Source organism: Siphateles boraxobius, unplaced genomic scaffold (genome assembly GCF_051911475.1).
Source record: "Siphateles boraxobius isolate OS27281-9 unplaced genomic scaffold, OSU_SipBor_1 29, whole genome shotgun sequence".
In the NCBI taxonomy this organism is placed as follows: Eukaryota; Metazoa; Chordata; class Actinopteri; order Cypriniformes; family Leuciscidae; genus Siphateles; species Siphateles boraxobius.
In genome coordinates this window covers 12,294,950-12,310,000 of record NW_027508908.1, presented here as the reverse complement: position 1 = coordinate 12,310,000, position 15,051 = coordinate 12,294,950, and the positions used below count along the sequence as shown (strand labels likewise).

Here is a 15,051-nt window from a genome sequence, read left to right as displayed (position 1 = left end):
AGGAGATAGAAACATCTATCTGTCAACATCTGAGTGTCTCTCGCGCTCTCCGGACTATCGTTTGGACGGGAGTTGCTGTTTGAAGCGTGTAAGGAGGACTTGTTTTGCAAGAAACATCTCTCTGTTTTGTCATTCCCTGCAGAAGTTGACCGTCGTTCGGTGTCGTTTAGAAGTTTTGTCAATGGGATGCTGAAGCACATCAACACCAGGTAAGAGTTCCGATGGCCTCAGCATGCGCGAGCGCTCTTGTAGCCTAACACTTTTACCCTTTAATAAGAGAGGTCAATGCAGGTTTAAAAAAAAGAAAAAATCTTGTTAGTTAAATAAAAAATGATATAGAAAAAAGGAATTCGGTGCATAAATAGCCCAAATTAGGCTATTTTCTGTAGGCTATTTAAAGTTTAGTCAAGCGCGCGATAATGTAAATCATAGTAAAGACAAGGTGCACACAGGTTGTAAATGTGTTCACGTGTAATCTTCACTGTATTGTAATAAGGACACACATACTTTCACCGTCGCTCGATTAACTTAATCTGTTTGACTTTACCGTCCTTCAGTGAAATATTTAAAATATTTATATACAGCGAGCGAATAGCTTGAAATTGTGTCATAAAAAATATCAGTTCTTAACTAAACACTTTTGACAAGTTGCCTGTTTTTACAGTAATGACGTTCAAAACTATTTTTCATTAACTGATATTTTTCATAATCCACATGTATGATGAAGACGTCAGATCAGTGAAAATAATATAGCCTATAAAATGGATAAATAACATAAGAATGTTGTGCAGCATCTTTAAAATAATCAAACTTAAAAATACACTTTAACTAATTTGTATTTTGTATCTAATTGTGTAAGATTATGTTTTATAAGCAATGACAATAAAATCATAAAATGATAGATTATGAAAGTTATATTGACATGGTAACAATATCCTATGTGAACTGTTATAATATCCCACTGCACAGATTACATGTGTTGAAGTTGTTTGTGAGTGTTTCGTAAGAACTAATTCACATTTACTAAAGAAGCTGTTTTCCAGAAAACATGTACAGGATAACTTCTCTGCACATAGTGATTTTTCTTTGACTTGAGTTCCTCTCTCATGTTTTCTTCTGATTAATCCTCAGCTTGCTTATTGGTTGATTCAAAACAGAATCCATTGAATTTTTAAGCCGACGCTTATGAACAAATATTCTCTCATAACCAAGTTTTTGCATGTACAAAAGTGTGAGACAATTTCACAAAACACTCTCCGGCAGTTTTTTTTTTTTTTTTTTTTTTTTTTGTAAGTGTGTGTGTGAGTGTTTTCTGAGCAACTTTTTTCTCTCTTATATTTTAGAGGGAAAAAAAATAGTATTTAATTATTTGTTACTTATGCTAGACAAATCACAGCATTTGCTTTGGTGACTTTGCAACATATTTTGCTTTAGTGACTTTAATGGCAATAAGTGTGTCTCTGAATCACTATTTATAATGTCAAACTGATCTGCACATCATTGAGCCAAACCTCTAAAGCACATCAATGTAGTGTAGACTACCCAAACACGAATATTGTATTCAGAAAAGCAAGAAGATATTCAGAAAAGCAAGATGATAAAAAAGGTTATCAGTTATGTTTTACTTATGAACGCATACCTGAAGGTTGTGTTTCGTCAGATAAAGAAGCAACAACACTGCGTACACACACACACACACTGACTGAAAGGCAGCATGGTACTGAGGTATCACCATGTACTGTAATTGTGCTGAAAGCTGATACTGGTGATAGTGATTGGTGAAAGATTCCTGGCCCATCCTAAATGATCTTTTGTTTAAATGTTAGTGTACAATATCTTGCCCGCTAAAGTCAGTGAGTGAACAGAGTACAGACATAGCCTCTCATTTAATCATGCTCCTATATGGCCTCCTATACTTTCATGAAAGATAATTATCTGTTTTTCATTATCATTAAAAAAAATAAACAAGTTTCAGCCAGCTGGTTGTTTTGACTAGTTTAGGCTTTCTACTGAAGGTTTAGTCATTGTGATTTTTTTAAGCACATCTGATTATTAGAAATATCTCGTTCACGTCAGTAAGGTCAATTTGAAATTGTGATATGTACAAGATGTTTGAGATACGAATGTGGATGTTTTTTGTTTTTTTGTGGACACAGAAACGTCATAGGCATGTTTGAAAATGCATTTGCAAAGAGAGAAATGTATTATGGGGGATTTTTGTTTGTTTTGTTTTGTGTGTGTGTGTGTGTGTGTGTGTGTGTACATGCTGAGAGACCTTTGACTAATCTGAAGTGTAGCCGAAATCAATTTTTTATGTTGCCTTGAACTTGGCCTTTGTTCACTTTGGGGGGGGGAAGAAACGGTCAACAGAAAAACTTAAACTGATTTTATTATTTCACATTAAAGTTAGAGTGATTGATAGGAGCACTTTCAAACTCTGAAGTGTCATTTATATCATGACAGATACAGCTTTTTTTTAAGGAGTCGTGGCAGGCCGCAGCGCGTGGGACGGAGAGAGTGTGTGCATGTTTGATCTCACATCAAATAAAAGAAGCAAGAGAGCACCATTTGTTACTGTAACGATGCTAATATTGTCACATATAGTGGCCCTCTTTTCCTCATGAAGGCCAGTACAGATGTTTATTGGCTGGGGGTTGTCATGGTAATGGGATTCATAGAGGGAAGATTGATTGACAGAACCTGTCCAGTGCGGCCAGATGTTTTATCATCTCGTTGTTGCTCCTGCTTTCACACCTGCTTAAAAGTCAGCATACATATCATTTCATTATTCACAGCCCAATTAGTCAGTGTCTTCTTTTTAATCATTCCCTGTCAATGGGAGGCATGGCAGCTAATTGCAGAAACATTTATTTTCATGTAATTTCATTTTCAAGGCAATAACACTCTAACATGATTAATAATTGTCAGGAGCACAATTGTTGAGAACAGATAAATAGGCATTGTTTTGTTTTTTTTTGACACCGGTTTGTATGTGCTTGTACATGGATGTGACTATTCATATCTCTACACTTCCTTCCGGATGGTATGGGACTGATTTACCAGCTTGTTAAATGTAGTGCATGAACAATTGGGAGCCGGCGTCGCATAGTGTACACACACACAGGCACGCGCACACACACACACACACCGACGGGGGCCTGATTGGCGTGTAACATTTGGAGTAGGCTCATTGCTGCCCAGCCATGCTTAAAGAGGGAGACACTGCCGTTTTTACCGGCAACCCAACACCAGCTCAAAGCTCACTGACTTGAGTGCACATGACAAACGACAGCCATAGAAGCACAAGCCTCGTGCCTCTTACGACCCTCTGTTCTTTTGTATGATTGTGACATAGGTGCATCACGTATCGAGAGGAGAGGTGAGAAAGCAAATAATGTTTGTGACTTGCGTGACCTGATGGAATGTTTTTTTCGCGACCTATGCGAGGCTTAATTAAAACGTCACACGGCAGACGCGACGATGTCGCAGAGCTAAAGTGAACAGCTCGAACGTATTGATGTGCCTCTGTTGTGCCGCTTAATTGACATTTTGAGCAATGCACTTTCACTCGTCTGTTAACGGTCGGTAGGGATGCACCGATACCACTTTTTAAGGGTCGAGTACGAGTACCGATATTTTTTTCCTGGTACTCGCCGATACCGATACCGATGCCTGTTGTACTGGGGGGGTTCTCGTTTTATGTGGCAATTTTCTAAGAACAACACAATGAGACTAATGAACATATCAGCATCTTTATTTTCAACAACTTAAATAAACTTAAAAAAATAAATCATTCTTATTGTGCTTATCATAAATTTTCAAAGCCCAAATTTCACAGTGTCCAATAACCTCCAAAAGGCAAAACCAAGGACATAATGAATGTAATTTTTACCTGGGTGTCACAAAGTTGTCAAAGTGCCAAAGAAATCACAGAACAAATGTTTAACATAACACTGAGTAACAATGTAATCACAGCCGAAAGTGTAAAGTGAAATATTAGAGTGTACTATTAAATCTAGCAACACTATAACTGCAGGAAGAGTGCTCATAAGAATTAAGAAATATAAGCTAAGGATATACGTGAGGTATCGGTCTTTGGTATCGGGGTATTTTTACGAGTACGAGTACAAGTACATGAGCTTGGTATCGGGCCCGATACCGATACTGGTATCGGTATCGGTGCATCCCTAACGGTCGGAGTGTGCTAATATTTCAGAGAAGAAAGGAATTGTCTGTGTTTAAGACCCATCCCCTTGACCTAGACTCTTTAATGCAAAGCCTTTTCTTTTAAGTCTGTCACTCTGATTTATGCTCAACTCCTCAACGCATTGAAAATGCGGAGAATAGTTCAAATAGGATTATACACACGCACACACACACACGGACGCACACTCTGGTTGGAATCCACTCTTTTGAGACGGCCAAAAATGTAAATAGTTTTTAAATGGTAAAACGGATTGCTATCTGCTAATAATGCCATTACAGACAACAAAACAAATCCATTCTCGTGGAAACTACCGAAGCATTGTTAGGCAGTGTGACTGTACCAGACACCTTTTCTCATTGTCGTCTCCTAAAAGACAACGTTGACTTGCCAGCATAGTGTTCAAAAGATGGTGGTTGCTTGTGTTTTCTGGGAATTTGAGCAGAGAGGCTCTGGGTACTAGGCAAAAAGAGGTTTCAGACAGTGTGTTTGTTTCAGAACAGCGGGACAATGGGGAATCCATTTTTCAACATTCAGAAGGGTTTTGTGTCTGTGTGTCTTTAGGTCGCTGTACTTGGCTGATCAGTTTATTTTTCAGAGGGGTGAAATCTGCTTGCAGCCTTCCAGAAATTCTTTTTTTTTTCTGCCCTCTTTTATTGCAAAGAGTGGCGAATGACCTCTCCCTGTGAGCCGCTATGAAAAATTCATGGTCTCCTCCCTCTTCGAGCCATTATGTCAACATCTAAAAATACTTTATTTCACACTGGCGCCTCTGTGATGGTCAATGATAAACAAACAGCAAAAACCACCAGCTCTGGCTGGCAACACTTTGGGATTGGCAAATAAATAAATAAAAATTTCCAGTTGCATCAAAAAAGTTGGACGGTTCTGTTGTGTTACATGCAAGCGTATGTCTTTTTGGTGAAATATGCAGTGCGACCAGTGCGGAAGACAACGATTGTGTGAATTCTGTCGAGTGCGAAACAGGGAAATAATGGCAGCTTTAAAGTTGGCTCCACCTCCAACCTTAAATCTGTTGGGTTTTTTCCTCCTTCTTTCATCTAACAATATTTGTGCCATCTTGTGAAAATTTATATTTGATAACAGTTAATATACAAGGGGGGCTCGGTGTTGTTACGCTGTGCTATAGGATTTGCTGCTCAGTGCCCTCTGCCAACTGTCGAATTGTATGTGCCAAATAAATGTATGATAGTAAAGAAAGAATGAGTTGTCAATGGTAGTTGATTCATTGAAGTATTTGTGTCTGTTGAAGGCTTTTTAGCTATTATTTATAGGATAGTGGAGGGAGATCTGAGGATTAGGATCAGAACATGACACAAGCTGGAGTCAAACACAGATTCCTGACGGTTTTTTTTTCACATTGTCTTATAGCTCGCATTGACATAAAATGTCCCTTTACCACATATGACCAGTGACCAAAACACCTGTTATTTTAGTTAACTGCAGATTGCACATTAAAGAACTTGTCTATTTTGACAGGAACATTATATCCATTCCCCATATTCCTTTACATTATTACAGCTGTTTCTTGGATTATCTTGGATTGATGTTATTCAAAATAATGCGGTGTGTGTGTGTGTGTGTGTGTGTGTGTGTGTGTGTGTGTGTGTGTGTGTGTGTGTGTGTGTGTCCAAAAGTTTGGGGTTGTTATGCATTTGTTTAATGTTTTTGAACATGTTTTTAATGTTTTTAATGTTTTTTTATATATATAGATCGATAGATAGATAGATAGATAGATAGATAGATAGATAGATAGATAGATAGATAGATAGATAGATAGATAGATAGATAGATAGATAGATAAAAATAGCTGTTAAATATATTTCAAAATATAATTTATTACTATGATGCATTACTCCAGTCTTCAGTGTCACGTAGTGCTTCAGAAATCATTGTGCTGAATTGGTGCTCTAGTAAAATTTCTTAGTTTTTTCCCTGTGAAAACCATGGTACATTTTTGATGAATAATAAAAAAAAACTTTAATATTTTGAAGAATAAAAAAGTTCAAGAGAAGACCATGTATTTGAAAGAAAAATAATACTTTACTGTCACTTTTGACCAATAAAATGCATCATGGCTCAATAAATGTATATATATATATATATATATATATATATATATATAGTATATATATATAGATATATAGATATATATATAGATATAGATATATAGATATATAGATATAATCCTACTGACTCAATACTGTTGAATAGTTGAACATTAGAATGTGTGCATGTTCTTTCATAGATCTTTTTTTTTACAAGGTTAGAAATTCATTCTTGACGCACTTGTCCTCTCCTGACTATATGTGTGTCCTATAGTCCTCTGCTCTATTTGAATCTACCTGTGCGTCCTTTGTGGGGTGCTGAGTTTGGATTGGCTGACGCCATACCTGCCGTCAGACTCTTTTATAGAATAGGACAGATCAGTCATGTGTGTCCGTACCTTACGACACCCACCTTACGAAGCTTCACCTTTTAAGTTCTCATGCACTCCACTCCGCTGCAGCTGGCACAAGGTGAGGACTTCTCATCACATACAGTCTACTTCTTCAATGACCTCTTAAAACCGGATTCATTGGACGAGAGACAGGTATGATTTGTACTACGTTTTTGCAGTCTATCATTCTCGTATGGCCTTTAATAATAAATATATCATTAATTTAGACTGTCGATATTTATTAAGTGAATACAGGTGAATGTTTAAAATGCTTCCATGAATTGGGAAGTAACTTTTTTTTTTTTCAGTGATAATTTACCACGCAATAAATGATTGAAAGGGAAATACATATTTGAGCAAGTCAGCGGTCATAGTTCACCAAGCGCCAGATGCTGTGATATTTTATACTTCATTGTTCCCATTTTGTTCTCATGTGTCCTCCAGTATCTTGTTTGGCATCCATATTTTATGAGAGCCGCAGTAAATAAAATGGAGGCCGCTGTGTATAAGTGTCTGAGGATGTTTGAGGGAGGGATGTAAGCATGAACCGCGCTCTCCCGTGGCAGAATAGGGGTTCGCGCAAAGGTCTTTCTGGTTCTTGGTGAGGCCATCAGTCTTCCCTTTTGTCACTGTTACAGCCAATACAAACCCCCCCGCAACTCCTTTCGGCTTTCTTGGAGAGGATTCAGCAGTCCTGCGGGCGCAGCTTTGTGACCAGCATGGCCAGCCCCACGTAACCTTTTAAGTCCAGCTGCAGCGTTCCACGGCAGATATGTTCATTAAGGAGAGGAGGAAGGCTTTTGTCTCCCCTCGTCAGCAGTGACTGTGAGCAACCGGGTTTTTTTTATACAAATAACCGCCCACTTGATCTCACAGCAGCTTTGGTGCAAAGGTTGTGCCGCTATTAATATTTTACCAAAAGCCAATTTTAGGGGCTAAATTTGAACAATTTAAAGAATAATTGTAAATAAAATAACGCTGTTCTCACTTTTTCTGCACAAGTCTCCCTTCAGTTCCATTTCTTTTGCAGACGCTGGAGAATTTTTTTGTGTTTGTTGTACCATAACTTAGCACATTTCAAAATTTCTTACTTTAATTTTTGGCGTTAGCTCTAGGAATTGAAACAGAACAGACCTCTTGATAGCTTTCTTTGGATTAAGATCACGGAGGTTGAGAGGCCAGGATGAGGGATTCGTCTTTCTAATGGCTGTGATGAAATTTTTTGCCACTGTAATTTATGTGCGTTTCAACATAACTTTATGAGCACTTACTTTTGGAATGCAGTAACCCCCTTTTCCCATTAGTTTCAGCTTTACAGGAAGGCACACTCAATATTGCTTTAAATACCATATGAAAACCACCAAATTATAGAATTATATTTTCCCCTAAGTGAGGAGGTAAAAGGGGCCGTCATATATAATTCATGCCGAATGATTTCTCTAAAAAAGGCGTTTGAATTAATGTGAAGAACCTGAGAGGTTCACTGCCTGCACTCTATGCTACAGAACATGGCAGGTAGTGTCTCCAGCCAATCAGATCCTTTGCTCCTCCAAAAGAGAGAGATAGCAGGAGGGGGTGAGAGACACATGAAAGACGTAATGAAGGTTAGTGAAATGGAGAGCAATACATCTTGCACATTGAGCTCGCTACTTGTTAAAGCGACAGGGCCTAACCAGAAAGGAATTTGCTTGATGGATGAATTTTACCCGTCTAATGGATCCAAGCACTTGAAAAATGAAAACATCGATCCGTTCAACCAAGTTTTTTCCATCCTTCTAATGAGAATGGGTGTTACGAAAGATTTTGAGAGGGTAGCAGGGACAGTCTTTTGCCCGATGATTCGGAGAACATGTATCTCGGGTTTCAGTCACAGCTGAACTGCCGCTCTGTCTATTGTATATATTACAGAAGGAAGAGAGGACGCTCGATTTGTCTCCCTATTGATGTGCAAATTCAAAATGTGTTAGATATTTCCTCTGTCATTAAGCTGGAGTTTTCTTTGAACCCCGTTAGCCCCCATTCAAAAGCGAATCAAAAATATATTTTTCTGCTTGTTGCTATGGACACAGTGGTTTACTCATGTTAGCTAACTTCAAAATTCACCACTGTTGCTTTGGAATTTGTAAGAAAAATGTAATTTGTGTTTTCGGTTTCGGTTTCGGTTTCTCAACTGCTGGGCCGCGACCCAAAAATGACCCGCAGGTCTGTTCCCACAGGCTCTCTGATAGTAGGAGAAATTAAAAATAATTGAAGTACTAAAACCTAAAAATCAAGTTTGGATAGCAAAATAAACAGGCTTATCAACTTTTAAAGTTTAGGCGAAAACACCTCCGTTATTATTATGTATTCTTTATTATTCCTTTATTGTTATTATTTATTTATTGTTTGTTTTTGTTCATGGCTGCCCGTCCAATCAAGCTATTGTAATTCTGAACAAGTTCACCTCCCATTCTGTAATACAGTATGACTAAAATGAAACCTATAGTTGGCATAGTGTTTCCGCTATTATGTATGTATTTGTCATTTTGTGCATTTTCAGCAAATGATTAAGCAGATTTTAGGACCTATGCTGTTCAAAAACATTCCTTCCATAAAAAAATAATAATAATTGTTTATATATATAAAGATGCTTTCTGTTACTATAAAGGTAAGAACAATAAATCTAAATTCTGTTCTTCACAGTGGCTATTTATTGTAGGAGTCACGGTTCTTGCACTCCTGCTGAATATTCTCAAAGCGCTGTTTCTTTATCTGTCCTGATTGGGAGGCGATTGGCGGCGGTCACCGAGCAGACGGGGTGAGAGCGTGAGGCCACGATGATGATGGCGAGGGCGGAGAGACGTGAGATCCAGAGCTCGCCGGGTGCGTGAGCAGGCTGGGCTGAATGTCACACACCTCGCCCCCTCCACACACACTTGTGCAGTGCTCTCATGGCACACTGTTAATTAATCTGTAGCTTCCAGCCAGACGGGCCCAGCTCATGCAGCCAGCTGGGAGATGGTTTAGACCGGGCGTGCACTCCCTCTGATGGCTCACTCTCTGGCACTGTCTGCCAGGTTACATCAGGTGTGTGGGTGTGAGCCCTGCTTGTGTGGGTGTAAGTGTGTGTTTGTGTGTGTGTGTGAAGGAGGGGATGGGGGGAGAAGAAAGAACTACAGTGGAAAAAAAAACTTGCATTGATTTCCTGGCCATTGTACAACAACCCGGACTGAACGCTCTACTAAAAGGGTAGAAATCCATTTCCTTTGGGAAGGCAAGAGGATGTTTCCTATACAAGTCATTCAACTTGCTTTCACCAAGGAAACTGAATGCAAACCTTATAATGAATAGAATACTTTAGTTTCCCCTTTATCTTTGTGAATGTAGTCAAACTTTATCTTTCCTTAAGTTAAACTCAGCTGGATGATCATGATTTGTTTTTTTAACAAAAGTATTTTGGGCTGTTTCTTAAAGCAGTAAGCCAATAAAGGCTGTGTGTTGCAGTGATTGTACCACATATAAGGGGTTCATAGTGCAATTTGATCGTGGCTCATCCAGTCAGATTGTAGAATATTAGAACAGAACAAAACTAGAAAAAGTCATTTGAATTCAGTCATTTGATTCAGTCATTTCAACACTTTAGTCCTGAATTCATACCCGTTTTTGCAAAGGTCGCAATTGTAGCTTTGCTTCATCTAGCATGTATGCATGTTAATCTGATTATTGTTGATTATGATAATTGTCCTCTGCATTCTATATTTGCGAATATACATTTGTTACATTTGACAGAGCTTCTCTACATAAAAAACTGCTGGATCTCGATATCAGTGCACATATAAACGCACTTAATGACCTTGGTGTCATCCAACAGCTATACCTAACATCTCTACTAGTTTCCCACCCACATTCCTTAAAGAATCAGAGGAGGTGCTGGACCCCTCGTTGGCACTCTCAGCACCGTCCAGCCGTAACACACCAGTAACAGAGATAATTTCATCTGCAGGGCTCAGCGCACTACTCTGTCATTAATGACAGAGTCCCAGGCGAGTGAAGAGTGAAGGACAATGGGTACTACATTGAGGCAGTTGGGTTGCGACGTATTTGCATGGCACTAAGTGCATCTCAATGTAATTAAGATGGACGACAGTAGAATGTGCATTAGACTCCAGTCAGATACATTTTATGAGCTGAAGACACTGATTGAAGCCACAAAGTAACAAAGCTTGTATAAAGACTATGTGTGGCTCACATGCGGTTTGACAAGTTTTTGGACATGCCAATTACAACTTCCCTCTTGAATGTCATTTAGGTATTAATAATTAGGGTGTTTTCTAGGGGTGTGAACCTACACTGGTCTCACGGTTCGGTTCGATTACGATTATCATGTCATCGATTCAGTTCAATTCGATATCTCGATGCATTATGATGCACTACATGCTCATTTTTCAATTTTACTTAAAAAGTGATGTGTGCATGCGTGCGCCTGTTCGGGAAGTCGCAGTGACAGAAACAGTGACATTCCAGTTTTAGTTGCAACGGAGTAAAGTCTGGTTATGCCATTAAGAAAATAAAATTCTGTCAAATCAATCTTGTTTTAAAGAAATGTTCATTTAAAAGCAGTGCTCATCACATCAACCGTCGCAGAGTCCGCTGTTGAAGGTGACGATCATCCGTTTATAATCACGCGTAACAACACAGAATACTGTAATTGTAATTTCAATATCGGGTGTGAATACTTAAATCAGAGAAAATTATTGGGGCGGGTGGATGATTTGTTTTTGGCTGCGGATTCGGGTGACGTTGGAGCTCATCCGCTTACTCTAAAGCAGTCAGACTCTGCCAGGTGTTAACAGCTCGAGGTGAAAACGGCTAACGTGGTTTATCAAGTTAGTGGTATTACCTCCTGCATATTCTATTTGTGCTTAACAGATCCACTTTGCAATGCAAAATGCAAAATATAAAAGAAATCGCAACAGAAATATAACCCTTTTGTTTTCTCTGTACAGTTTTTTTAACCCCCAGTCTGTCCGTTGATTGCAAATTAACTACAATTAAACTAGTTTTTTAGTTTTTCTTTAAAGTTAACATGATTAATCTAAGACAACCGAATTTGCTGAAATTGGCTTCTAAATATAAATATAAATATCTTCATATAAGCATCACTTTTAGACAGTGGTGGGCCGTCAGGGCCAGCAAGGCCTTCTCTGCTGCCATAAACAGTATCAGAATCACTGACTTGTACTTTAATATATTTTTTCCATAAATGAGTATTAAATTATTCCCAATAGGCCATTCTCTTAATTTCATAGCTTTTCTCTTGGTTGCGCTGCTTCCAGTAATGTATGTTTACAGTATGTTAGAGCTTTTATCCAATCATATTTCAGCCATCATGTTGCCAGGGTCAAAGAAATCTGCATTGAGGCCTTCAGAATCAATAGTGCGGGCGCCTGTAGCTTAAAATGAATGGCAATGAAACTGTTGCTTTAACCAATCAGATAATCAATCAGATTTAATCAGCCAATCAGATTTCTCTTTAACTACACCGGGGCCATCTAGCAGGCGTACAATGACGTCGGCATTTTCTCGTCCTTTGATTGGAGGGTCAGAGTGCGTACTTTTGCTATTACTAGTCAGAGCTAGCTAACCGCATCTGTAGCGAACTGCATAAACTAAAATATATTCCTGTAGATTTCATAGTTTTTCAACCCACAAATTAATGTTTCTTTCTCTCCTCGACCCACAGTAGGTTGAAACCCTTATTCAACCTTATCCAGCTTAATGCAGAGTCACAGAACACTATTCGATTTCTCCGGGTAAAAACAGAACTGACTAAGGTATGCAAGGTCTAAATTTGAAGGCAAAAGTCCCGCTGATCTCATTGATTTCTTTCAAAACTCTGTGTGAGAGCATGGAGCAGCTGTACACATCGTCATGTTTTGCGGTGACTGACCCGATGTCCACTGCTTCTGTCAAGCAGACACTCTCAGCCCAAAAGTGAAGAAAAACGTATGCCAGAAATACAACGGGACAGACTTGACTTTCAGTATTAGCCTCGATAGACAAGGCTTATTATTGGAACTTAAACACACAGATAACCTGTACAACAGAGTAATTCAAGTATTTTTGAGGAAAGAAATTAGGATGGATTTTGTGTAAAAAAATAATTAGTAGTTTTGGTGAGTATTTTGCCCCCGTTTTTTCCGTGGTGAATATGATTTTCTTCTTAATTGTTCTTGTAAATGTATGATCGAATTCATACTATTCACAATAGTATCGTCACATACTATTCATACTATTGTAACGTATGACAAGGGACTATTTTAACCCTTTGAAGGACAAGACAAGGGAGGTTCTGTTTCTGAACTTCTAATCGGAACGCAATAACAACTGTTACTGTACGCACAAACCGAACTCGCTCGCTCGTTTCTCTCTACCCGGCCTTTTCCAAACTCACAGCATTAACCCAATAACTGCCATTGCAAAATAAAAACAGCAATTTCACAACTATTATAAAGAGTCTGTGTGCTGCTACACTAGTAAAAGTTATTAATTCAGGTAGGACACACTGAAGGCCTAGGTGTGAAATGAACGGCCCGCCACTGCTTTTAGATTACAATGATGTTCAACTGGGTGGTTCACTGAAATGGGTTCTGAGTTGGTTATTTTAAAAGAGGACGAGTGTGAAAACACTGTTACACAGAGTGGATTAGCTTCACTGTGTGGTTTGGCACAATCTAATTCCACAATGAATGATTTGCAGCCATTGTTGTATTTTCAGTGGCTGTCATCTCTTACCTTGTTGACCAGATGCTGCTTCAAACACCGGAGCAAGGGTGTCACACTTACACACTTACTTTATATTTTACCTTTAACATGCATTATTGGAGCACCTTTTTCAACACCCAACATCTCTGAGGAGAGGTTTAGGCGACTGCGTCATATGTTGTGAGTGAGATGTACATCTCTTCACAGAGCCTGTAACTGAAGAGCTTTCAACAGCCTTTCATCATTCCTGCCCCTCCAATGAGCTCGACTGGGTTTCTCTCGCGCTCCCGTTCCCTGAAATGGAGTCTTCTTTTTCCCGCACTGATTTCCTGCATCTCTTTCCCTTTTCTTTCTTACCGTTGACATGGCGACAACTTGTAAGCTACAGGTGTCCGTGCTTGCCAGAGTAATGGTGGAAATGGGCTCTTGTACTCAAAAAGAGAAAATAACCACTTCACCAACCAAGACTGATTAAAAAAAAAAGCCTTCTAATAATGCCTGGCTCAGGATTTGAAGGAGATGTCGTCATCTTTTACTTTCCTGATGGTGGCTGCATTCATGTGAGAGAAAGTAAAATATATAGAGACAGCGTCTTATTCAGAAACCAATGCCCCGTAGCACAGTTAAATCAGCATCTTATAAGTATTAGCACACATCTTATTGCTTAATTTGAAACACAAACAACTCTCCTCTCTCTTTTATGGTGTCTTTCTCTCTCTTCACAATAAATTGAGAAACTCCTTTGGTTAAAAACCACAAACAGCATGTTATGATATATGTTGTTGTCTTTTGTGCAGTGGAAGAGTCCCACAGCGCTCTAAAATATTGTTGACATCAACATTTCTGCATTTGTTCTCAATTTAGTTTTTAGTTTTTTTTCTTCCCCTTTCGTTTCCCAAGTGAGCACATTGACATTTTGAATAAAATCAGGCCTGCCACTGGGGCTCCTACGGTAGTAATTAAGGGGAGGGTCTGTCATATCTGTGTTCTGATTCAGTCCTAAAAGAGTTACCACTTATCCTAATCGGTGGAAGCAAGACTTGCAAAGTACGCTCTTTTAAAGTAGATGATTGCCTTGCGTAAGTGTTATCTGCAGCCATTGAGTTTAGGTTTGTTCTTGTGATCATGTTAAGCAAACATTCCCTGCAAATTTGAAAACAGAAGCTCTGTTCCGAAACCTAGTGAGCTGCCTCACTGCCCTCTGCCTACTGCCTAGGCAGCATCCTGACGGTCTTGGAACCTCATAAGTGACAGATTTGGAACACTCAACATAGGCAGCCACAAATAGGCTGGACTCGCAATTAATTTCAAGAGTTTGATAGTAGAATGTTGCTAGTTTAACAACATTACACTGTTACATGTGTAATTAAAAAAAAATTATATATATATATATATATATATATATATATATATATATGTATATATATATATATATATATATATATATATATATATATATATCCACTACTGTTCAAAAGTTCAGTATTTTTTTAAGTAATTTAAATTATTACTTATATTTAGTAAGGATGCATTAAATTCATGAACAAGTGACAGTATAGACTTGTAAACAGTTACAATAAAAAAATAGATAAAATATATATATATATATATATATATATATATATATATATATATATATATA

The 15,051-nt window shown here is 38.4% G+C and overlaps 1 protein-coding gene across 4 annotated transcripts in view; it reads left to right on the top strand.

Moving 5' to 3' along the window:
* The window catches only part of tenm3 (teneurin transmembrane protein 3), a 321,921-nt gene that overhangs the window by 164 nt on the left and 306,706 nt on the right, over nucleotides 1-15,051 (top strand). For all 4 annotated transcript variants that reach the window (XM_077246625.1, XM_077246624.1, XM_077246623.1 and 1 more), the window contains exon 1: nucleotides 1-209. This exon is cut by the window's left edge. The gene's annotated coding sequence lies outside the window, so the exon portion shown is untranslated. The remainder of the gene's footprint in view (nucleotides 210-15,051) is intronic.